This window comes from Euprymna scolopes, chromosome 27, assembly GCF_053919585.1.
Source record: "Euprymna scolopes isolate OS-2025 chromosome 27, ASM5391958v1, whole genome shotgun sequence".
Taxonomy (NCBI): Eukaryota; Metazoa; Mollusca; class Cephalopoda; order Sepiida; family Sepiolidae; genus Euprymna; species Euprymna scolopes.
Window position 1 is genome coordinate 54,367,750 of NC_136508.1, and position 27,770 is coordinate 54,395,519.

Consider the following 27,770-nt stretch of genomic DNA (forward strand, 5'->3'; position numbering starts at 1 on the left):
ACCCGCAAGTGCTGGACTTATATATATATATATATATATATATATATATATATATATATATATATATATATATATATATATATATATCATCATAGGCCCTTAACGTCGAGGACGACGATTGGCAAGGCGCTTCAGTCTTCTACAGTTCAGGAAGTCTGTGTATTGCTGGCAGGATCTTTTGGCACCAGATCTTATAACAGCTTGCCACCTTGCTCGGTTGCCGGCAGAGGTTTCCCAAGTGTTGTGAGGGATGCCGAAGACCTGGAGGTCACGTTTCAGGACATCCTTGTAGCGGAGGCGTGGCCTGCCAGCACAGCGAGGGGCATCAGCTATCTCTCCAAAGAGAAGTGCTTTTGGTAGCCGGCTGTCGTCCATGCGGCAGGTGTGGCCAGCCCAACGTAAGCGACGGTGGTCTTTGCCCAGCCTGCTGGGCTTTCACCCATAATAACCGTAAACAATATATATATATATATATATATATAACGCTGGACAAAACATAAAAACACATTTTTTTTTCAATATTCAGAAAACCTTTTTTCAGATTCAGGAATACTTCTTCATGCTCTTAATAAGAGGTCCCGAATATCCGTTGTATAAAATAGCAATGAACTAATTACATTCGTAGTAAAGGGAATTTTTATTGGTCAATACTTTAGAAACATTAGTCAATTTTATTGAATTTTATTTATGATTTTTAATTTTCTCAGGACATTATTATTACTTATTTCAGTAGAGATAATACTTACGCTCCCTTTCCGGAAGCCAGTTACACAACTTGGACTCAACCGGAAGTACGCTGGGGTAATCCTCTCATTTTCTCTATAGAAGACGCAGACGCTGCAAGCTGGCATTCTGGAAACTTCTGCCCACATAGCAACACACATATTTCTGTTTCTCAAGAGCCTTCCCCAAGTCTGTCAACTCATCCAGTATTAAACAGACGTAGCTAGATTATACCCTTACAACTCTATAATAGAAACCATTTCTTCCTATTTTCATGCAGGGCAAAGGTAAAAAGCTATCAGAATCCAAGCGTTGTAAAATTCTTGCTTATCAGGACCAGAATTTGACGATTCGTACAATAGCTGAAACATTGGAAGATTTACGAAAGCAGTGCAGCCAATCCTGAGCAACCAAAATGATTATAGTCAGAAAAATCCAGGCGGTCGACAATGAGCGCCAATCCATATAAAGACAGGTGAAAGTCAGTTTGCGATAAACCGTAGTAAGAAAAAAGTCTTAGTAGGTTTAATCAAAACAACTAGAAAAGTAAGCAAACTTTATTCACTTCCTCCATAGTAAATGGTAATACTCTGTGGAGAGAATTAAGATCATCGGATAAACTTGTTGCTTCAATCTTAGAATTAAATGCTTCTAAAGTATCATCGACGTATCTAAAATATTTTAAGGGCTTCAATATATAACTAAACCATGTTGACTCATAGAATATTACAAAAATATATGCTAACGCAGCAACAGCGGCTTTCCATCTGAACCCCCGTCGATCTGGCTGTATATAACGTTATCAAAGCTGACTTAGTTCAGATCAAAAAATATATTCTTGGGGGAATATAGAGAAGTTAGATAGTTATTATAAAATGAGTTGGCACAAATATCAATAGTCTCCTGTTGCGGGACATTGGTAAATTGACTGAAAACGTCAAAAGCCCACACTAAATTATTAACATAAATACGTTGCAACTTATGTAAATATTCAACCAACCTGAATGAATCGGTAATGCAATATTTAGTATATAGAACATGGACTGTTTCTATAATAGTCAGTAGCCCGAGGGCTAGGAGCTTTTGGGAAGAACCCGTCAAAGACAAAAAGTCTAAGCGGGAGACGTTCTTTATGTATTTTAGGAAGGCAATACAGTCCAGTCATTAATGAAACAGCGAGGCCAATATGTTCAAAGACCTTTTTGGAAAAGTATAGCTTTTTATAAAAGTATAAAAGCTGTTAATGGGTTTTCATTTCATTATTATATGTGCTGTAGAATGTTTTGGCACGATTATGACTAAGAAATTTATCTACATCATGCAAAATAACTAACATTATCAGGAAATAAGCTATAAGATTCAGGATAACGACATCAGCACCTTCGTCCGGATTACATATATAGATAATTTTATTCGATCCCAATGACATAATCGTTTTAAAATTGTTGCTGGGCCAGAGAAAATCATCTGAGTCATAAGTGTTTATATATATATATATATATATATATATATATATATATATATATATATATATATATATATACAATAACACGCACAAACACACACACAAATACAGACAGACATACATATATATATATGTGTGTGTGTGTGTGTGTGTCTTTTTGTCTGTGTCTGCGTCTGTGTGTTTGCTCTCATTGAGTAAGGTATAGGGAGTGAGGTAGGTAGTATTTAAACGTTTGTAAAAAATATTTGTTCAAATGTTCGCAGAGTTTTGTTTTCCTTAAAAACGTCACATTCCCATGACTCGCCCTCCCTCTCTCTCTCTCATTCTCTCTCTCTTTCTCTCTCTCTTTCTCTCTCCCTCTCTTCCTCTCCCTTCTCTCTCTCCCTATCTCTCTCCATATCTCTGTCTCTCTCCCTCTCTCTCTCTTTATATATATATATATGTATATATATATATATATATATATATATATATATATAGGGTGGGCCAAAATAAGGGTCCTATCTTTAAATTTGAATAACTTCCACAAAATAAAAGTTAAACTCACCAAACTTTATGTGTGTTTAGACTGACCCTTCCGAGATTTTTTTGAAATAAACAAAACAAATTTTGGCCGAAAAACACTTCTTAAAACTTACATGAATTTATGATTTTTTAAAAATACGGGCCTTATTTTGGCCCACCCTGTATATATATATATATATATATATATATATATATATATATATATATATATATATATATATATATATATGCAATGTATTCTACGCTTTCTTTTTTGTGAAATATATTTTTCATTAAATCGTTTCTGTTCATCGATCGCCTATGAGAGACAGTTGAGACAGGTAATCAACGCTTGATCAGTAACGTTACGCATAAATATATTTTAAAACCTATCTACCTCTGCATATATGCATCAATATTTCGCTAAGCCTGTTGGTGTACTCGACAGGTGACAATTCTGACAGTGTGGATGCTAAATTATGAGCAAAATAAACTCACTATCTATTTTTATGTCTTAGAAAAAATATAAACAGTAAAGTTTTAGAAAAAAATTACAATGGAGATAAAAAAGAATTGTTAATAGGTCTTCACTATTTTATCGCTAGGTCGGAAGAGTGTCCTATTTTTTTCACGCGAACATATTCAGCAGATAAAACCGGCTGGGACAATAAAGTAAGATATTTTGTAATAGCTTGTCAGAAAAAAGATCGATTTCTCTAGTAAAATATCTAGCATAAATATGTCTTGTAGAGTAAGCTAATTAAGGTAAACCTTGACGTTAATGTATCTCGAGAGATTCATATAGCGCATACATGAGTCTATCAGCAGAAAACTGAAATTGAAATCATGCATTTAATGAAACAATTACCAGATACACGAAGGAACAACTTTTTTTTACACGTAGGAAATTGTAAATCACCGGATGTATTTTTACATTTATGAATAGAGAACTTGTTTTTTCTAAGCTTTGTTACTTAGGACTGTATAGCCTGCGAGTAAGAAAATAAGTGATGATGGGGGTATTTTTTAAGGGCAAGTACGGCTTAGGATGAATCATTTTTGGATCATTTTGGAAGTGGCTGCTCGGAGCACCTATCCTGCAATTGCAAACGTTAAAACACTCTGTGAGACTAAATAGGTGATATCCTTTTTCCCTTCTTTGCAACTTATTCCACACATGGGAGACGTTGCCATCCTGTATTTTCACTGTCTTGATTTTCATATTAAGTGCTCTTCTGAGCTCTAATCTATAGCCATTTTATCCTAAACTTTCAAAAATGAACACACGTCTGTTTACAAGCACAACTAGCAGTATTCCCCACTCTGTATCTGGGCCTAAATCTAAACGTTGTTTTCATGAAAGAAGTATCTTACCTAGAACTTATCGCCTGTTTATCTCTGTTCGCTTTGCATAGTGTCCATTTTATTACAATATGGTCGTCTTCATGCCTACACACTTTCTTTGTGAACCTCATCGTAAATAATCAAATCATACCAAAGTCCGACTATTAAAAATTAAAATACTTCTGTATCGATGATTAGCGTACACTTAATAATTCTTACCCTTGAGTTGCCTCCGTGCCTTGATAAGTACCGACACTTTGTAAAAAAAAATACCACTAACAGACCAGGTGGTTTTATAAAAGCTTCCTCATTTTTAGATCGACACTTCTAATCTCTGTTAAATTCGTGGCTCTTAGTTTAAAGCTAGTTAACGTATTATATGAATATGCAATAGTGGTTTAATATAGAACCACTCGATTCGTATGAATAAATAAATGCACGCATTTTCAATAATTTTTTTTCTTTGTTGTTCGTAAGTATTCATTTCCTCTCATATTTTTTAAGATGCCAACCTTAATTCGCGTAAACACAAGGGCACATTATCGTAAAATCATTCATAAAAAATTGGTGTTTCTATATGTATCTATGTATGAATTTTTATTTTAATTGATTTTTGACCGAAAATTTTGCTGCCAAATAGTCAAAGTTAAAAATTTGACCAATGCGGTGTATGGTAAACTATTTAGCCACATTTTGGCTTAAACAATTTAAAATTTACATGAAGGGGATTAATGCGTAAAGCAAGGTTTTTTAGTAATTGTTTCGGCGAAAATTTGTCTGCCAAATGGTGCAAGTTTTTTTAAAGTAGACGTTTGCCCATTCAACCAAAGTCCCCCGACATTTTTCTTCTCTAATCACTTGAAATTGTAGATGTAGGTTACCTGGACATGAGTCAATTATATATATATATATATATATATATATGTGTGTGTGTGTGTGTGTGTGTATGTACATAAAGTTATGCACAGTACATTGGGTCCGAGCAAAGCCGGGCTAAACTAATAGTATATATATATATATATATATATATATATATATATATATATATATATATATATATATATATATATATATATATATAACACGCTGAAAAAAATAAACGGCAAGGCACACAACACCTTTGAAATTGTGAATTGTCGTTTATTTGTATATGTTCTGTTATTATATCAAGCCTTAAAAATTATACACGTGTGTAAATAAACGGTGAAATATAATTGAATTAGCATATTTCCCCAGATATTACCCAAATTATATTTTCGCGTTTTCTTTCTGGTATTTAAACATATATTAACATATATTAACCTGTACTTTCAATCCTGCTATATTTATAGTGACGACGTCTATATATATAAAAGCGAAAATGTGTGTATGTATGTTCGCTGTTTGTGTATATCCAAGAAAGGCTTTTTTTAAGAGAAGCGCTCAGTCGGCTCACAAATTATTAAAACTTTTTATATCACATATAAATCATAATATCTCCGAGTTAACAACGGATCTCGCCTGTCTATTTAATTTACTTGACTACGGGAATATAAATATTCAACAGTCGCCGCATGTGGATTAGTTTTTTTTTCCTATAATAAAAGCGACACTAATTCTGGCAGTATTTTTTCAGTCGCCATCGCCGGAAATGTCCGAAAGCAATCAGCTTTGATCAATGTGGAAATATTTTCCTTATATCAGACACTTGCTATTCAAATTGGACAAGGGGAGCTGCCATGCTATACAAAAATAAATCCAAAATTGGAAATATTTAACGGGTACAACTATTTTCCATTTATTGCGAAAGTTTTTCAGGCCAAACCAAGCGTAATAAAGACGAGTTTGTTTGATAATATAAATTGCACTTGCAACAACATCAACAAAAAGTAGCAACGTATTTCATAATGCCTCTATACTCACTTTAACTATCTGTTGTATTAAATAAAGCGTATATATACAAGAGGGGTTCTAAAATTAAGCTTACCTATATTTTATCCCGTCCGAATGTATCAGATAGGACTTAAAATTTCATGGTTCGAATGATTTAGCTTCTGCATTCATAAACTGAAATTTCAATCTCTTTGCTACATATATTTACGGTAGGATAATTAAGAAAGCAATCCCTATCACGGACGTGTGTCAGATTTGTTATTGTGTTTCTGGGGCACTGGATATGCCAAAAAGTAAAAAAGTTCGGGACCACAAAAGGTCCATCGTTTTTATTGTATCTCTTTTATTGTCTGCAGCTCTGGAAATTTTGGAGTTAAGAAAATAGAAGATTTTACTTTTAGAAAGATTCCGGTATGACAAAATGAACTCCCAACGTCGTATATTCGGGGTCAGATTAATATTAAATTTTCTGTAGAGAGGCGTGAACATATATATATATATTTGTTCACATTACATTTTATTTTATTTTTTGTATAGTTGATGGTATGGCACTATCGCTTGTCCAGAGAGAGTCACTTGGCTGATGAAACCAGCTCTTTAAGGGTTAGACACGATATCAATCGTAGGCACATGAAAACAACAACGGGTCGATATGTCGTCACCTATAACCAGCTACATGGGGCTCGTCGTGACGTAATTACGGGCAGGATTTTATCATAATTGTTCGTAACAGAGACCGTTGGGTTGGCATTGAACGCTTGTAAAACATAACGAACAAATGCATGTTTATAAAAATATAAAATTTATTTTACATTTAATACTGGAGCACCATGTTTAATTAAGTGATCGTCGACCAACGTCTGTCGTAATATGTAAACAGACCATAATCCCACACGATTGCTTTCGGAGTCCAGCGCCTCAACTCTTTTTAAAACAATGTATTCATAATTCAGTTCTCTCTTTGAGAAAGAGAGAGGAAGGGGGTGAAAGAACGCAAAAGTGAGAGAAAGGGAGTGAAAGAACGCAAAATTGGAAGAAAGTTAAAGATATAAAATGAAAGAGAGATATCCATACATAATTCGTGCGCATTGTTTGGTTTTTGTATGCCTCGATGACGAGGTCTTTCGGTTTGACCTTTCGAATTCAAGCTTCTCAGATGGTTTTGACTTGGTTGAATATACTAAACATCTGTTTCTATTGGGTCAAGTCATAACGGATTATGTATTCTAACATTTTCAAAATCACACAGCACCTGCATGATACGCGTCACTACCCACAAGTAAAAAAACGAGTTGGGCACAAGTTTAGGAGTCCCCAGCTCCCCAAAATAGAAGCAACCTTATTGTGTCACAAGGGGACAGATAGCAAAGGTAAAATCCACAAACATTTAGAGTTCTTCCTATGTCTACAGACCTGTAGAGTGAAGTGGTGGAGTAATCTGACGGCATTGCTCGTCCAGTATATTTTAGTTGAGTTCACACAACAGCAAAGAGTTTGTAAGGGCATATGTTACTGAAAAGCTTTTAGTATTTGCGGGTGGGTATCTTGACAACAATGTATATAATGAATGTAGAGCAAATATTTTGACAACCCCTCTTACAAAATTCGGTGTCTATTCCAGTAGCCGTTCTAAATATGGGGAGGATAGGGGTGTTTTCTCAGAAAGCCGTCCTTACCATGGAAGATACGAGGCTGTCTATTCCGAAAGCCGTTCTTAACATGAGAACATGCAGTGAAACGCGAGTTATCGGGTCCTACCAGTATATAAATATATATGTGTGTGTGTGTATACATAGGTTTGTGTCTCTGTGTATAAATATATATATATATATATATATATATATATATATATATATATATATATATGGATAGAGAGAGGGGGGATATCATTGTGGTCATCTATTTATTTAGAAGTCAGAAACGTAGTATGAAAGAAATATCACGCGAGTAAGACTTGTTCCTGTTTTAAAATAGAAATTACGAAGAAACATAGGTAAAATTAAAATTGATTGCGAGTTAAATAAGTAGGAATTGGCCGGAAAAATATGAAGACAAAACAAAGGTTGCTTTTTTATTATTTTTATTTTTTAGTAAATAGTTAAATAGATAAAGCAACGAGAAAAGTGCAACTACACGAACTAGATAGTAAATATACAAGTCTGGTTCAAAAACTAACGAACCTACTTTTTCAGAAAAAAAAAATTGATAGGCTACTAGAACGGAGCGATACCATAAAAACGAGTTACATTTATTGCTCTAGAATATAGTTTTCTACATAGGCGTCACTATCTGCAACGCATTATTGCCAGCGAAGAAGTGATTGTTGTGAGGTGCGACAGGGTGCTATTTGTCGCTCTAACCCTATCGCAATTTTGAAACCAACAAATCCATATCCTAACTCCAGTGTCATAAACTGCAGTAAACGTTTAACAGGATACGGTGAATGCTGATAGGATCATTATTTCTGTATTGAAGAGTTTCATGATGCATCACTGGTTTTGACAAAGATTTCTATCAACTTGCCTAACACCGTCAATTACTGCACGGTAAGTTGAAACTTTCAGGTGATACGTGAACACGTTAAGCCAGATCAATAATGCCAATTGCAATCTCGTCGAATACACTCATATAGATAACAATAAATGATGCAGTATTTCTGCGAACGATTATCCTGCGTACATGTTTATACGTGGTTTCATTTAGGTGCAGTATTATCAGAATCAAATTAAAATATATATGAACCGCTAACATTTACTAATAAAAAAAAATAATGATAGTGTCGTCAATATACTTAAGAGTCGCACATTTACAAAATGAATAAGCTTTGATGACAGAGTGTTTGTAATCAAAAACAACTTCTTAAATCAACAAAGTTTCATTTTTTTACAACTGATCATTTGACAAGCAAGAGAATTCGGGAGTGTGAGTGTTTCCGTCGGACTACGGTAGATATGTGTCGCTGGCTTATTTCTTTTCTCTCTCTTTCCTAGTCTTGTTTTGACATGAGTTTATAGTTACGTCTTATTTTTATCTTCGGGTTGCAATAGTTTAGCAATTCTAATTAAGAGTTAAATATTTCTCTCATTGTTTTCTGAGCACGATTCTTCGATCGATTTGTAGGGTTGACGTCAGATATATATATATATATATATATATATATATATATATATATATGTATATATATATTAAATGTGTATATATATAATGTATATATGAGGTATGTATATATATATGATGTGAGAATATATCAGGCATAGCATACGTCTGGTGACTACTCACGAGAATGAAACGCTTGTTGCTTAATAGTCATATATATTTTCATACCTTACTACCTAGCTCTACCTATGTATTGAGCACTGTTTAAGTAAATACTAAAAAATATAAATATAAAATTATATTTCAGTATATTGATTATGTTATTAAAGTAATCATATATGTGTGTGTGTGTGTGTGTGTGTGCGTGTGTATGTGCTCAGACGATTGATCCCAATCGGAATCGAAAATCGAAAACTCGGTTCTATTTAAATGCTCGGAATCGGGATTGGAACCGGAAGAATCTGTGCCCTCTTTTTTTTTGATTTCAGTTTAAGAAAAAATTATTCTGCTACTACCCGTAATAATAAAAACATAAAAAAAACATATATTTAACTTCAATTTCCACTAAAATCTGTGCAGGACCTCCTTACGTTTGTGCTTTTCAGTTTCAGGAAATATGTGCTTATTTAAGATGTGTTATTACAGTAATCGAGAAAAAAAATCCTCCATGCTTTAATATTTAGAGGTTCAAAAAGAGTCGACCTCGCGATCGCTAATTGTATCGGAATCTGGAATTTCGTGAGGAATCGGTGATTGTATCGGAATCGGAAATATATTGGAATATTTCCATCACTAATATATATATATATATATATATATATATATATATATATGTGTGTGTGTGTGTGTGTGTGTGTGTCTACATACACACACATATATATATATATATATATATATATATATATATATATATATGAGTGTGTGTGTATGTCTGTGTATTTGTGCGTGTGCTTCTATATGTTGGGCGTATATGTGGGTGCGTGTTTATGTGTGTAATTGTGTTTTTTAATAGTTAAAAGAATTTCTGTTTACTGTTCTACATAAAAACGATCGCAGCAAGACTTTACAACTGATCAAGACCATTTAGTTCTGATCTAATTGAATTAATATGATTAATTGTATTCGGAATAAGATGTCGCCGGCTAATTCCGATTGCCGACAAAAGATTTCAAAGATGAAATCTTCAAAACGATTTTCCTGTGTTCTTATTGATAGTGAGAATAAAACGCTTTATTTATGATTGGCTGAATTTGATAACTTTTCTAATTCCGGCGGCGCTATTTTTTTCTTCAGTGATCGCCTCATTTGATTTTTTTTACTTTTGTTTGATATTTTTTAAAACATTAACAGAATAAAAGCACACAAACACATACATACACACACGCGTACAGACACAGAGACACAGATATCACACAGACACAGACACAGACACACATACATATATGTGTGTGTGTGGTTGTGTACATATATACGCATTTATATGCATATATATACATTTACATGAATATATATGTACATATATGTACAAGCATATGTATGTGTACACATTTACATGTATATATATATATATATACAATGTATATATATATATATATATATACATAGATAAATTTACATGTATATATATAAATTTACATGGATATGTGTATACATTTATATATATATATATATATATATATATATATATATATACTGTCTTCGTTTTATCGTTATTTCCATGGCAAGTGCTTGTGTGAGCCACAATCTCTAGTTTCCCTCCCCAATATGTCACGAAAAACACCCGTCTAACTGAAACCACTTTCAATAACTTTCCCCACTCTTTAACTGTGCCTAAATGAAAACGTAGACTCGACAAACTGCACGTCTGTGAAACTCTTTTCCGTTTGTCTGTTACCCAGTTGACTACCATTTGGTTGTCTTCATGTCTCACATGAATCGATTCTTGATGAACCGCCCCCCCTAAGTAAACCAATCTACCAAATTGTTATTATTAACGATTACTACTATATACTCCTATTGATTACTGTGCACTTAATATATCTTATCCTCGAGTTGGTTCCGGGCCTTGATAATTGGCTGTTCCTATGTAAAAAAAAAACAAGGAGGAACTACAAAGAATAAACGGGTACTATTAAAACGACCGCGTTTTTACTCTGGAATATATTTTTCTATATGGTCACATACTTTCGCTATACGCTTTACTCAGTTAACGCCGATCCGTATAATGAAATAAACAGGTAATACTATAGTCCATTAAAACATTTTGTGTTATGGTCTGTCTCACCAACAAGCTAAAACAACATTCTTCGAAAAGATAAGTTGAAAATAGGTTAAACTACCGTCTAGAGCAATTGGTCTCCATATATGTTATGCATTTGATACGGTAAAGAAAAAAACATATTGAAACAGAAATAAATGTCTTTGATCTACATATATGCTCATGCAAAATGCTTGATGAGATTTAATTTATCCCGTAAAACTTTCACAAAAAAACACTCATCAGGCTACCAGCACAACCAGCAATGTTTTATACACTCTATCGGTGAATAAATTTAAACGGAAATTTTATGGACAAAAATGGCATTTATAGCCGACTTGTGAAACAGGTACCACAGGTATACTACCTAGCTGACTATAACATGGTCTTCTTCAAGTCTAATTTAAACAATTTTTCTGTCCTGCTCTATGTAATACTCAAATTGTATACAATGTCTGCCACATACTATCACTAATCTGTTGTTTCAGTGACTACCTTGCACCCATTAACCCATTATACTTGAGTGGCATTTGGACCTTTATATATAGTGATTTTCTTTGCAGTTTTATTTAATGGAGAAAATTCGAAATCATATATTAAACATAGCCAAAATCAAAAAAAAAAATCAACACCGAACATATAGCATATTGTACTATGCCGATTCTTACGTAAGAGGGACTACGCCATTTCTTCAAAAAGGTACTGGAAGATTAAAAACTAAAAGACGGACAAATACAAAACGGCTGAATATAGAAGAAAAAGTAACGAACCGGAAGTAATCCAATGCATCGATTTAGAGTAACTTCCCTTTTCCAATATGGCGAAATGTCAAGTTAAAACGTACGACGCGAACAGAAATGAATGCGGACAATTTATTTCAAATAAATTCTCTACGTCTATTTACCTCGCTATGCACGGTGGTCTCCGAGGAATTCGGGGAGTCGGTTGTCGTAGGTAAACGAAGCAGCCAACCAGCTTAATGAGATAGATAGAATGAAATAATGGTTTCGGGTGGATTTGTTGCAGGTGGGGGGGCAGCATGGCTATATAAGGTGAATGTGAGCAAAAGTAATCTCGCCTGGAAGAGATGGTAAGGAGTGGAGTTATCCGAAAGTAACCCAGTAGAGGAGAAAGTCGATTCCACATGGATTTTGGAGGGATTATCTTTCCTCTTCAGTTCTTAAATATATACCAGTATCTCTGGCTCCCAATTGACGGGAGAATGAAATGAATATCTGGAATAAGTAATCGGTAAAGACCAAGAGAGTCTGTGTGAGCAGAGCGTGTCAACCTAAATTCGTACGTGAGATAATAGACCGCGGTGTCAGGAAACAGAGTAGGGTATTGGTATGGGCGGATTTGACGGTAGGATAAACGGCAAACCGAACAGAATCCGAAGCCAGGTTACATTTCATTGCCGAGAAACTTGTTCTGCTGGCTTTCTGCCATATGTCTCTGGAATCTTAATGCCACAAATCATTTGAATTTACGGCACCAATCACACAAACATAGCCCTGTTTTGCATCAAAGCCAAGAAAAAGATAAGTCCATTGAGACCTCATGTTTTTATGTTCAAGCCTCCACAAGAGACACATTTAAATAGAGAAATAGTTTTCTAATCTGTCGCTTCATTATATATATATATATATATATATATATATATATATATATATATATATATATATATATATATATAATATAATAGTAATTAGTAAAAACGTAGAGAGAGCGCTCAATACTATGGCAGAGAAAATATATACATTTTTTATTACCATTTTATCTCCTTTGTTACACAGGTTTCTGTTACCGAATTTTATTAAGGATCCAGTAACTGAAACATGTGTAACTAAGCATATGAAAAGGTAAGATTATTAATAATAATAATAATAATAATAATAATAATAATATAAAATTATAAAACTCAAATGACCTTGTTACGAGTGGTGTAATCCACTTTCCGGTTTACGATATCCGGTTGCGCATGCGCGCATAAACATTAATCCATACCAACGTAAACCAAATAAACACAAGGCGTTTCTTTTGCAGATTTTGTACTGCACACTGAAATATAAACGTTATTATTTCGAAATTATTATTTAACATGGGAAGAGTGGGGAGGGTGTTTTTCAACTATTCTTTATTACAACTATACTGTCGCTATTTTCTTACAACTAAACAACTTTAATCCATTGACAAACATAAGAAAAATTGTAGTAAACCAAGATTTGCTACTACTACTACTACTACTACTACTACTACTACTACTACTACTACTCTATCCGTCCCTTTTCTTTCCCTCCTCTTTTCTCTTTTGTCTTTTGTTTACATTTCTAGATACAAAATAGTGTCAATACTAGTTTTATTCTATTTCATTTATTTAGGTTTTATTTTTTTGCTTCAGGTTTTATTAATTATTTTTTTTTTAGATGTTATGTTTCTATAACTTGGTTGAAGGATTCCAATATGGGTTTTTCATTCTTATATTTCTCATCAGTATGTTCATGTGCGCTTTTGCTGCTAAATGATTTTCCTCGGCGTTACATTCGTAGGAAAATCATGTTTAATTTTCGATTTTTGGGCGATTATTCGGAAAAATAGGTAACTTTACACGAATAGGCAGGTTTTTTTCCCCATATTTGAGTGATCCGTCCGTAATTTTTCATTTTAATATACTTTAATAGGAAGGTTTCTGTCATATATAAAAAAAAAATTCTTCACGTCACAAGTGTCACGCTCATACATGAATTCCATAGCTAATATAAGATACTGACCCAACGGGTCACGTGTAGTCTAGTATATATATATATATATATATATATATATATATATATATATACTGTCACAAAACATTATCGATATTTTTTGTTGTCACGAGTACAGAACTGCTTGAAATATTTAAAAAATAGTAAATACGAGGGGCGTGCAATAAGTAATGCCCCTGACCCACTTCCCTAAGAACTAGCGCAACGAAACTTGGCACAGTTATTAGTTGTTCTCTACATAGGAACCACCCAGCGTTATGCATTTCTCCCATCGTTTGATGCAGCTCTGGAGACCGTTTTTGTAGAACACCCAAGGTTGGTCATCCATCCACGACGTGACTTCAAAAATAAAGGCTGCATCATCTGGGAAACGCTTTCTTTTGAAAAACAACTTCATGGATGGGAAGAGGTGAAAGTCAGACGGTGCAAGGCCAGGAGAGTAGGGAGGATGGATTAGATTATTATAACAGCACGCCCGTGCTCCTGATCTGTCGACATGCGAGTTGTGGACCGGAGCGTTGCCCTGCAGGAGAGGGTAGAGATTGCTGATATTGTCCCGCCTCTTGATTTTGATAGCTTCTCTTAATTTCCTCAAAAGTGAAGCATAATAGGATCCTGTAACTGTGGTACCCTTTGCCAGGAAATCTATCATCACTACTCTTAGTCCCAGAAGACAGTAAGCATGACCTTGCCAACGGAGGGCTGCACCCCTGTCTTCTTTGGATGTGATGGTACCAAATGCTTCCACTGCATTGACTGGGTGTTGGTCTCCGGATCATAGTGACGCCCCCAGGTTTCATCCTGTGTAATCAGTCATTTGAAAAACTTTGACTCATCTTTTTGGCATATCTCAAAATTTATCATCGGCCACTCGACGTGTTCTCGATTCTGAAATGGTGTGAACAACCTGTAAATACATCTGGCAGACAACTTATGCATATGCAAACGGTCATGAATGATAGTTTTCACAGATCCTGTACTAATCTCGACATCTTGGGCGCATAGTAATACGCCGATCTTCCAAAATGGCAGCCTCAACTTGACGGACAGATGCCTCATCAATGGCAGATGGGGGGGGGCGACCATATCTGGGAGCTGTTTCCACAGACTTCCGGGCATGTTTGAATTCACGATGCCAGCGTTTTACAAGGTCATATGATGGAGCATTATCACCATAATTTTCTTTTATTTCATCAAAAGTCTCTTGTGGTGTGCGTCCTTTCAAATACAAAAACCGGATCACTGCTCGACATTCAACAGGCTCGATTTCACACCTGACTCAGTTCAAACACCTGTAAAGCAGAAACCAGAATAAGCACAGCTGTGTAATTTGCCACATAACCCATAGAGATATAAATCATTGCACATGCAAAATTTCAGCTCGATCAAACAACTGGGAGTGTGGCAGAAGCATTACTTATTGCACGCCCCTCGTACAAAAAGAAACGTCATTTTCATACTTTAAAAACGAATTTGTGTGAAAAGATTTACAAAGAGATATTTCCAATAATCTATAATATGAATCTCACCTGTCTGTTAAATGTATATATGTATGTATGTATGTATGTATTTATGTATGTATGTATGCTTGCGTGTTCGCCTAAACTTTGGACAGAAGCGACAGGTCTGGTATCGTTTATAAGCTTAACCATTCGGACGACAAATTTCGACACCTTGGCTAAAACAATAATTCCTTCACCCTCAACTAGGCACTTTTCTACAAGAGAGGGGGTCGCTTTTGTCGCCGATATTTTCGACAGTTTCCCTCTGTTTTAGATTAACAAACCTTAATTTGAATCTTCGCCATTTCCGGTTTAGCGATGGACGTGTTTTCCTCCATTGCGGTACGTGTTCGAACCTGTTTGCCTACTATCACTTATTTATTTATTTTTTTTTGCTGGACACTCACCTCCAAACACGCGGGCAACGCTGTTCACCAGACTATTGTATAAATAAAGAAAATATATTAAGCTCTTAAAATCAATATTACACCTGGAAGTGAAATCTATAAACCTTGTATATCTTACTATTATGTTGTAAATGGGAAAATTTTAATAAATAATAAATGTATATTTTATTAGTGAAACAAAAAAAAGTGACGCCATTGATGTAGCGACCATCGCACAACCGAAAGTGGCCCAGGTTTAAATTAAGGCCAGTCAATGGAAAAGTGGGGAGGAAAGTGCCCAGTTGAGGTTAGAAGAAATTATTTTTTTAGCCAATAATCGATATTTTCGTCCATACTGACGCGCGGTAAAACGATACCGATCTCCTGCAAATCCCTCGCCTCGGTCGAAAGTTTTAGACATACATACATACATACATACATACATACATACATACATACATACATACATATATTTAAAGAGACAGGTGAGATTTGGATTATAGAAAATAACTTTGTAGTTCGTCTACTTTTATATTTTACTAACAGGACTTGTTTCTCGGCGGTCTCGAGAAATGTTTAACACAAATGTTATGTAATAAATAAATGAAGGCTAAATGCACTGAATGTTTTTTTTTAATTATTTATTACGAAAGTAACATTCGAAATTGATCAAAATCTTGCACTGAAACACCTGAAATAAATAAATTACGTTACGTGGCGATTGCTGGAAGCAGAGAAAAATGTAATAGGTAAAATGTAATAAGTAAAATTTCATTAGTGAAATTTGTAAAAGTTTGGACCACCAAAATAGAATGTGTTTAAAATGTTAGGCTGCCTTAACAGTTTCCATCACATGAGGTTGCATGCGCTTCACACACATTCTAGTTTCATTGCATAGTCGTTGAACATTCAGATTCCGAATCAACATAATTGGGCATCTAGCTTTAAGCTTTAACTCGTGCCGTGGTATACCATGCATTATTAATAAATATAAAAGTTCTGTAGAGTACTGTACAACATAGGCTTTAATATAATCCATAGAGCAGAAAGCTTGTCCCTACATTGCAATATTATGTAATAGTTGTTGATTGATGCCATATACAATGCCATTTTTCTGAGCTGGAATCCCTCTCTCATTAGGCACTGAGAATGCACATAGTTTTTTAATTGGGTAAACTTTGCCTCTTACGTTCTGTGAGTGGTGAAACAATTATTCCAATTCCTTGGATTATTTGTTTGTTGAAATCTTGTCATCACCAATTTTTATTGGTATGGAGGCAAACTCACTAGCCTCTGGTTCAGTATTTAGATGGACATGCGCGTATAGATACTGTTACAGTCTTGATGTACTTCTACAAATATTATCATTTAATGCAAGCATTGAACTTAGCATGACATCCACGTAGGACAATAAGATTTTGTCGAAAGTCACCTAATAAAAAAGTGCGATGTCACCGATCGCAATATCCCTTTGGATCACGCAATGTTTTACTTGCCACTGTGCATTCATTACATACGATCAAGGAACAATTTTCTAAAACATTAGCCTGGTTTGATCTTCGTTGTATCTGTTGTCAAGGATTCTAACAGTTTAAATATCCATTGAGCTGTTCTAGCACCAGGAAGTAGGGTTGCTGCCATACTTATGATGTTACAGACACAACTATTTTCCTTCTGATCTAACTTTTGCAAGAATCCACTAAGTAACAAATGTCTTTATTGTACCTTCGGCTGTATCAAGGAATATGAGAACACCCTCTTGATCTTCTACCATATTTATTACAGTACAAACACATGAATTATCTCACAAGGTGCGCGACACTATCACGATCAATAGATGCTTGCTCATGCGGCTGATAATTACTTTCATATATTCAGGCAGTAATAAATGTATGTGCAGTAGATCGATCAGGTTATGTAAGATCCTTATGTGTCAGTGTCTTTCCATCTTATAAGCCATATTTTCATTATGAACCTGAGCCATACTGAAGATGTCTGAAAAGGTTATATACACGTCAGGATGTTGATCAGTGTGATTAAGTAGGAAATCTTTACTTAATGCTTCTGTGTGTGTATGTCAAAGATCTGCAGGATAAGACCCTGCACATGTGGTCAACATGATTGCAAAAAATGTATCTAATTATGTGCTTATGTAAATGTAGTTGGTTCCTGTAATGTAGTATCCTAGTGCGTATAATCATAAAATAGACCATATATACTACATGTATCTTTGGATGTATTTGTAACTTTATCATTCATAGTCCTGAGGTTTTGTGGACCTTTAACATGGTGCAGAAGCAGTCGCAAACAGAAGCATTCGAATTGATTTGGATGTACTGTTCAAATCCTGCCAAAAACATCTGGGGAAGGGGGTTAACACACGGATTGTCTAGAACTCCCATTTTTAATGCCCCATATATAAGTCTCTTTCACATAAATTGAAAAAAAAGCTGTCATTGATGTTGAAGGTAGATTTATAATTCTATCCGCCATAAAATCAGTAAAATATATTCGTTGCCGATTTTTTAGATGGACTGACAGGTAAATAACCGGAGTATGAGGTACATGAAGTTAATTATTCTCCAAATCGCTCCATTAGTAGAGATGTACCGGCTTGTTTCACATCTCTTAACTTCATCATGAACATTATTTTCAATTGCAAAGATTACGTAATCACTGCCTTTATTCACACGTTTGCAAATGTATTTAATTGATTTCAAACTATTAAAGTATTCAACAGTTTTTGTATGATCTCTGCTTCCAGAACCCCCAAGTATTTGTAGCTATCATGTTCACCTAGTGCCCTCATCTCTGTTTGATTGGGCAGTACCTTACCGTCTTTTACTTCCATTTTCCCCTTCCCTTTGACCAGCAGTGCCCACTGTTCCATACCGAATTACATTTGCATATCCTGGCTGAAGATTCTAGTTGTGTTTATTAGTGGTTCTAGTTCTCTCCTGGTCTTTGTAAACAGTTTAAAATCAACTATGTACATTGAGTGGTTCATTCTTTCATCATGGTAAATGAATTATGTGGTTGTCTAAGGATATCATCTAAAATTAAATTAGTCACATGATGGGGAATTTCCGCATTGATAACAGAGTGTATGTCAGTAGATCTCTACTTTTCTTCAAGCCAAACCAGCCAATGGGCATGTGGCAGTTCTCTTTAATGCCGCTCAACGGTGTACATGTATACTATTATCACACCAAAAACGTTTCCTTGTAAATAGGCGTATAAGAATACCTAGCTTTAGATTAAATGTTTTTGCTATAAGACAATGCCGATCATGTGGTTGTTTATTTGAATGTTCTTTCAGAATCTTCGGCCAGTTCGTATTGCAGGTAAAATTTATTGACAGTTTCATGTTTTCTTACGTAGAACATTGCATCTTTTGTGCGTTCATGCATATATTAAGGTCCCCCAGTAAATGTTGCTGGTAGGATATTAAATGGGTCCGAATTTTCATTGTTGCCATTAATAATCGATGAATGTAATCGCAAACTGTACTCCCTTTGATGAGTGTTAATGTAAATAAGCCTCCAATGCTTTATTTTTACATACGTATCAACTATATTTGGAATAGATTTCTACATTTAGTAAGCATGTTGGTGCTCTTGTCGCGGAACATTATCCTATATGTGTAGTAAGTGGTACATGACATTGTTGTTCTTACTGCTACGCATTTGTTGTAAGGATTTGTTTGCCACACTGAGAAATGACGCCTTTCTTGGCCTACCAAATGAGTGATTGGGTATTGTAAAGCATCATATGTCCAATTTGTTTCAGCGATACGTTGTAGTTGATTGTTTCGAAGATACAAAATCATATCCCGATGATGAAACTACTGATCTACCCTTACAGCAGCAACCTCAAGTGTCCCAGGGACATCAAACGGGCGTTCATGTATCGGATATATATCAGCATGTATAACTACTTTAAAGTTATCTCATGCAATCTCCATAGCTATCTTAAAGTGTTTGATAGATTTATTGTTTCGGAAAAACATACTTTGCAGATCGACAACAATGTTATACTTTCTGGTTGGATACGTAGTTATGCCTCGCTGTTGCTTCTTGCCGAGCATCACGAATGAAACATAAACATGAATATACTGTGGATTTCCAATATCAATAGGAAGCAAGGGACCAGATCTACGACAAACTTGAAATGTCGGCATATAGGCATCTTCACGTATTTTTTCAGCACCGACGCTGATCATACGGAAGCATTTATGATAAATCCTAATGTTCTTCAAAAATATCTACAATTATGCGACGTGTCGTCAATAAATGAAAGTTTTTTTGGGATCTAGAGACTTCTACAGTTAAGGGGCGAGATCTTATTACTAAACGTGTTTGTCAGGGATATGTACATGGAACAAGTGCAACGAGTTCATCAGAACACATTCCATCAGAACACATTCCAGAGATGCAACATTGTGACAATAAGACAAGAACTGGAGTTAAGTTGATAAAGTGGGACAGATTAGATTTTTTGGAACCTATCAAAGATGGAGAGGCTAGTGGTAGCTGCACCAGTCCAGATGTGGCAACAATACTCCATGCATGAGCGAATGGTGGTCTTGTAGAGGTACGGGATACTGTCAGGTGTTAGTAGTCTTCTAGCTCGATAGAGGGAACCCGCCATATTAGCAGCAGTCGTTGCAATGTATCTATGTATTTGTTCCAGTTCATATTGTCCACAGAGTAAAATATGGTAAAATAGCCCCCAAAAAAGGAGTTTGAAGGTAGACTTGTCAGGTAGGGTATTATTTTACATCGATATAGCCTGTTCGAGAGGTGTCTTCTAATCGTTAAAGGAGAGTAGCTTAGTTTTCCTAGCATTAAATGTAACCATCCATTTGCGTCCCCATTCAACTATTGTCTTAACGTCATTTTCTAAATGATTTTGCAATTGTCCTAGATGTATGTACGTCTGTTCTTCCCTAATGCATATTATAGAGCATTGTATCATCAGCAAATATACCCATCTCGGACACAATATTATCAAGGAGGTCGTTTTTTTAATATCAGGATTAATAATGGTCCAAGGATCAACCCCTGAGACACTCCCGCATTAATGTTATCTTTCTTGGATGTATGTCTATAAATGACAACCTGGATGCTTCTATTGTCTGATATGGATCTAATTATCTTTAGTATAGATCCAGTTATAACGTACGATTTAATTTGTCAAAGGTCTTGGATGAATCAAGGACTACAACTGTGGCTCCGCTCGCTTTATCCAGTACGTGGTAAATACATTCACAGATAAATGTTAAAATATATGCAGTAGAATGACATTGCCTGAATCCATACTGTTTGTCAGAGAAGATTTGCCTTTGCGAGGTGGTGAAAGAGTGTTTTATTAATTAAGGTCTCAAAGATTTTAGTGAAAAAGGGAATATATTAATGGGGCGATAATTGCGAGAGTCTGCTCTTTCATCAGAATTCCTGTAAATTGGTACCACAGAGACCATCTTCCAGCTATTAGAGGAGCAAGATTCAGCATGGCATTTATTGTAGAGCTTGGAAAGTATGAGGCTAGCTCAGTTAAACATTTCTTAATTAGTATAGCATAAATGAGATAAGGCCCACATACTTTTCAGACATGAGAAGGGGTGATTTTTACATCATCTAATGTGGCTTTAGTCCGCATAGGGAAATTTGGAAGGGAGCTGTTTGTTGGGTCCAAGGTGGAGTTAGAGGCAATCACCAGGACAGCAGTTCCGCCTTCTCCGTTACCGTGCATGCAACCGCCTTCTGGTGTTGCTCAGTGGAGGAATTACTGATTGTCCTTTATTCACTAATTTTTCAGAAATCACGAGTTCCTATCTTTGGCGATTCTATTCGCTCCCTGATTATTTCAGCATGCTTTCTTTTGACTGTCACTATTTCGTTCTTACAATGATTTCTTGCATCTACGAATTTTACCTATTTGCATTGGACTGCTGACGTACAAACTGGCGAAATGCATGCTGTCTTTGTGCCATAGCAGCTGCACAATCTGTAGTGAACCATGGGATGCGGGTGGGGCTTTCTATAATACTTCCGTGCGGGAACATGTGCTTCAATTCCCGCTTTGCACCATTCAGTTGTCTCATTGTCAAACTGTTCAGCAGGGAGAGAGAAGATATCTGTCCATGGGGCATCTCGGATGTGTTCGCTAATATTTTCCTAGTAAGCCCTTGTCGTTTTGAGCAATGCTTCCTCACTTTCAGGTCGGGCTTTAAATGTGATGTGAACTGATACCACTAGACGGTCTGCATTTCTAAGTGAACTGTGGGAATTAATCAAGTAATACTCAGGTAGTGTGGTGATGAATAGGTATAATGATAAGTTAAAAATCGACTCCGTAGTTGGTGGGGGTGCCCTTTTCTCCTCCCTGCAACCTCTTTCCCGCAGTAGAGACCTTGCGAGCCTGTCTTCACTCTACCACTATTTCCATGGCAGGTGCCTGTCTGAGCTCCAATCTATGGTCTCTCCTCGCCAAACTTTCATGAAAACACTCGTCTTACTGAAACCACTATCAATAATTTCCCCCACTCTTTTTCTGTGCCTAATCCTAAACGTAGATTCTATGAACAAAGCTTCTTTCTTAGAACTGCATGCCTATGGAATTCTCTTCCATTTCCCTGCTTTAATTCTGACTACAATTTGATCATATTAAAGTCTAACAAATTCTTGATGAACCGTCCCCTCAAGTAATCCAATTTACCAAATTTCCACTACTAACGATTACTAGGATATTATCCACGAGTGACCTTTGGGCCTTGATAAGTGTTACTCTTATGTAAAAAAAGAAAAAGCTATAAAGGGCTATAGTGGCATAGACTAGTTCTTAATGATTTATGCCCGTCATTTTGGGGGTGGGGAGATAAGATTGTAATTCTGGATTGATCCCGAACTAATCCAATTGCCAAATTCCATTTGATTCAGTAAATGGATAACTTTCAGATTACAATTCGGTTGTTATCCAATATAATCCACAGTGATCCCACTCAAAGAGAACTTTCATTTTGTGACGTCACAACAAAAACGAAAACAGCTGTCTAGACAGGATTTGCAGTGATGTGACAGACCGAAATATCTTGATGAAGTGGAAGCATTACAGTACAGTAGAAATATGAGATATCTCCAAAAATAAAAACAAAACCATACAAAAACTGCTAAATTCTGCAATTAAATTATTGCTTATTCACCAAACCTGATTTCCTGCTCTTATTTACTGATACTGCTTCCCTCTTTTTGGAAATCCTACTCTCTCATTATATGACTTAGTGTAATGTTTAAATATAAGGTCAATACTGGCCACATGTATATTATTACTTATGTATGTTACTAAAATAACTAGAAGAAATGTTATTTCTAAATGTCTGCTTGAAATGGATATTACTTTGCTTCCAAGACGCCTGCCTGTCTGTTTTGCATGTAAATATAAACAATCCTTATACTCCTAAATCCACGATTGGATTGGGCCACTCCTGTCGGAGAAGTTTGAGGGTACCGATTTGACAGTTGCTGGTTGCTGTTTCCAACTGACAGTACAGAACCCCAAACTCTTTGATAACGCTTCGAGGAGCGTGCAATAAGTAATACCCCTGACCCACTTCCAGTTGTTTGATCTAGCTGAAATTTTGCATGTGCACTGATTTATATTTCTACGGGTTATGCGACAAATTACATCTCTGAGCTAATTCTGGTTTCTGTTTTACAGGTGTTTGAACTGAGTCAGGTGTGAAATCGAGTCTGTTGTATGTCGAGCACTGATCCAGTTTTTGTATTTGAATGCATGCACACTACAGGAGACATTTAATCAACTGAAAGAAACTTATGGTGATTATGCCACATTATATGACTTTGTAAAACGCTGGCATTGTGAATTCAAATATTGCCGGATGTCTGTGGAAACAGCTCCCAGACCTGGTCGCCCACTTTCTGTCATTGATGAGACATCTGTCCGTCAAGTTTAGGCTGCTATTTTGGAGGATCAGCGCATTACTATTCGCCAAATAGCCCAAGATGTCGAGATTAGTACATAATCTGTAAAAACTATCATTCGTGACCATTTGCACATGCATAAGGTTTCTGCCAGATGGATTCATAGTTTGCTCACACCATTCCAGAAGCGAGAACGTGTCGAGTGCTCGAGGATGAATTTGGAGGTGTGCCAAGAAGATGAGTCAAAGCTGATTACACAGGATGAAACCTGTATCCATCACTATGATCCAAAAACCAACGCCCAGTCAATGCAATGGAAACACTTGGACTCACGACCTCCAAAGAAGGTAAGCGTGCAGCCCTCCGCTGGCAAGGTTCTCCTCACAGTCTTCTGGGACCAAGACGGAGTAGTGAATACATATTTTCTGGTAAAGGGTACCACAATTACAGGAGCCTATTATGCTTCACTTTTGAGGATATTAAGGGAAGCTATCAAAATTAAGAGGTGGGACAAGATCAGCAAAGGTACCCTCCTCCTGCGGGACAACGCTCCAGTCTACAACTTGCATGCTGCCAGATTAGAAGCACGGGTGTTTACTTATGAAATCACCCTATCCTCCTTACTCTCCTGACCTTGCACTTACTGATTTTCACCTCTTCCCAACCATGAAGTTGTTTTGGAAAGGAATGCGTTTTCCAGATTTTGCAGCCTAGATTTCTGAAGTCATATCGTGGTTGGAGGACCAACCTGGGGTGTTCTACAAAAACGGTGACCAGAGCCACATCAAACAAAGGGAGAAATGTATAACTCTGGGTGGTTCTTATGTAGTGAAAGACTAATAACTGTTCCGAGTTTCGTTGCTCTACTGCTATGGGAAGTGGGTCAGTGGCATCTCTTATTGCCCGCCCCTCATAGAGCGGCTGTTCTGTCATTAGTTGTGTAATATCGGGATATTTGTAGTGCGACGTCGGGCTTGGAAGGGCACCCTACAATCATCTCTGGTGGGCATTCCCGAGGTCACATTCCTGTGGATGAGGAGCCGGCTTATGGTCTACTCGTCCGTTTTGCCTAGCATCTCAATCCAGATGTGAAACTACTAAATAGAATGAAATGACAGCTCAATCAAAAAAAAAATGTTCAAACCAGACACACACTGACGCCTCTTCCCTTGAGGCGTGCATTTACACATACCCGAGGACTTAGAACTAACTTAGACGATGAAGAATCATTTCTCATAGCAAACTCCCTGGATATATTAGCACTAAGTGAAACTAACTTGCACTCCACCATCCCCTCTAACATCTTTTACATGTCTGGTTATCTTACACTTTGTCGTAAGCACTTTAACAGGAACAGACTTGGAGTCTATATTTGTAACACCCTCCCTATGTCTAGGGAAACAAAACTAGAATCAGGTGACCAGGCCTTCATATGTTCTAAACTAAATTAACAACAGACTGTTAGCTATCTGTATTTTCTTTATTGCTCTCGAACAACCCAGGAGTGTACTATAATCCATCATGTCTCTGACAGCATAGATGTAGCACCTTCCTTGACACTAGCGCCAAAATACATGTATTTAATTACTCTAACGCCCACCACAGAAATTTGTTTGGCTTCTCTAACTACACTGACACAGCTAGTAGCATCATCCATAACTTTGCTATATCCCATTCCTTGACACAGACAGTAACATTCCCAACCCGTCTCCCAGATCACCAGGTACAGCAAGCCTCACTTCTGGACCTATTTCTGACAAGAGATCATGCGGATTGTGTAACAAATGCTGATTACCCACTTAGGAATGCTGATCATGCTGGGATTATGATAGAATCACTCTAAACTCTCGATCCAAGTTGAAGAGCCATTGCTCAAAACGACAACGTACTAATATAATGCTGACTGGGATGCCATTAGAGATCACATCAGAGATGCTCCATGGGAAATATATTTTCTCTTCCTGCAGAATAGTGCGCAAATGATACAACTGAATGGTTCTAAGTAGCAATTAAAGCACCTGTTCCTACACGGAAGTTTTATAGCAAATCCCACCCTTCCCAATGGTTTACTCTACTTTCGCAGCTGCCATTGCTCAGAGGTAACATGCATACTGTAGATTTATCTAGCATAAGTCCTGTACAAACAGACAAAGTATATAGAAGCTAGAAGTAATTGTAAGAAAGAAGTAGCAACAGCTAAGAGTGAATATACTGTAACCGCCAGGAAACGCATTGAAGCGCAGAAATTAGGAACTCATGTTTTTTGGAAAATCAACAATAGTTTAGTAAATAATGGGCAATCAATAATTCCCCCACTATACAACAATCATAAGGTTGTTTGCACAGCAAATGAGAAAGCTAACATGTCTGCCTTTTATTTTTCCTCAAACTCTACCTGGGACCCAGCAAACCATTCCCTCCCTGATTTTCCTCTGTGAACAGAAACCATACTAGATGATCTGAAAATCACCCCTTCTCAAGTACATGATATCATAAAAAACCAGGACACCTCAAAAGCACGTGGACCTGACCTCACCCCGGCAGTGCTATTAAAAATTATATTAGCTCAGGTTGCTCCAGTTCTCTCTAAACTCTTTAACAAATGTCTTAACGAATCGTGATTTCCTGGCAGCTGGAATACTACTTTTTTGGTACCAGTTTCCAACATCTCTGTTGAACGAACTGACTCATTCAATTATTGCCTAATTAACCTCCTCCGCTTTTCGCCAAAATATTTGAGTCTTTAATTAATGAAGATATAGTCCATCACCTTACAGCTGCTAAACTTCTGTTTGATTATCAATATGGATCTAGGCAAGCCGTTCTACTGCAGATATTAAAACTGTAACTCTGAACGTATATACCAAACACTGGATAAGGCAGGGGATATATATCTAAGGCTTTTGACAGGTTATGGTACGATGGTCTTCTCATGAAAATAAAATCTATGATATTACTTGACGAATGCTTAACATAATTAAATCCTCCTTGAATGAGAGAAGAATATAGGTTGTCCTCGATGGGCGTACTTTCAAACAATATGATATAAATGCAGGTGTATCTCAGTGATCGATCCTTACCTGATAAACTTGTCTCTGCCATGGGTATATTTGCCGATGACATCACACTCTAAAGCAGGCACGTGGGGGAAAACTAATGAGCATATATCTAAGGCAATGGCGGATAGCTTAGAGGAATACCTTCAGTCTGTAGTGGAATGGGGTCAGAAATGGATGGTAACATCCAAAGTTGCCAAGACAAAGCTCGTTTCCTTTAATAATTCCATGAAACCTTACTAACAACCAATAGCTATAGCTAAAGATACATTACTTGAAAGTACTTCTTTCAAACTCCTCGGCTGAACGTTCACAGGGAACATGAGTTGGAATAAATACATTGAGACCATTGCTAAGGCTACTGCGAAAAAGGTGGGCTCTCTCTACCATGCTAGAAAGTTACTGACGCCTAAAGTATCCTGTACTTCTACAAAGCCACTATCCTCCCATGTATCATGTACTGCTGTCACATTTCGGCTGGGGTATCTCCTACTAGTCTCAAGCTACTTGACAGTTCAAAAGAGAGTCGCCAACCTGATAGCTCCTGAACTGTTATCTAAGCTTCATCCCCTGTCCCATCGGCGAAATTTTGCTTATTTTACGAGTATTTTAATGGTGGGTGCACTGACGAAGTACAAGCTCTTGTACCCCCTAGATGAAAATACCCCCGACAAACCCGAGAAGCAGCGAAGTTCCACTCCTACACAGTATATATACGCAGATGTAAGAAAGCCTTCTACTCTGAAAGTTTCTTCCCCAGAACTGCAAGACTTTAGAATTCTTTTCCGGGTTCCCGCTTCCCGAACTGTACTGACATACAGAAGTTTAAGTGTAATGTAAACGGTCATCTTGCTGCTAAA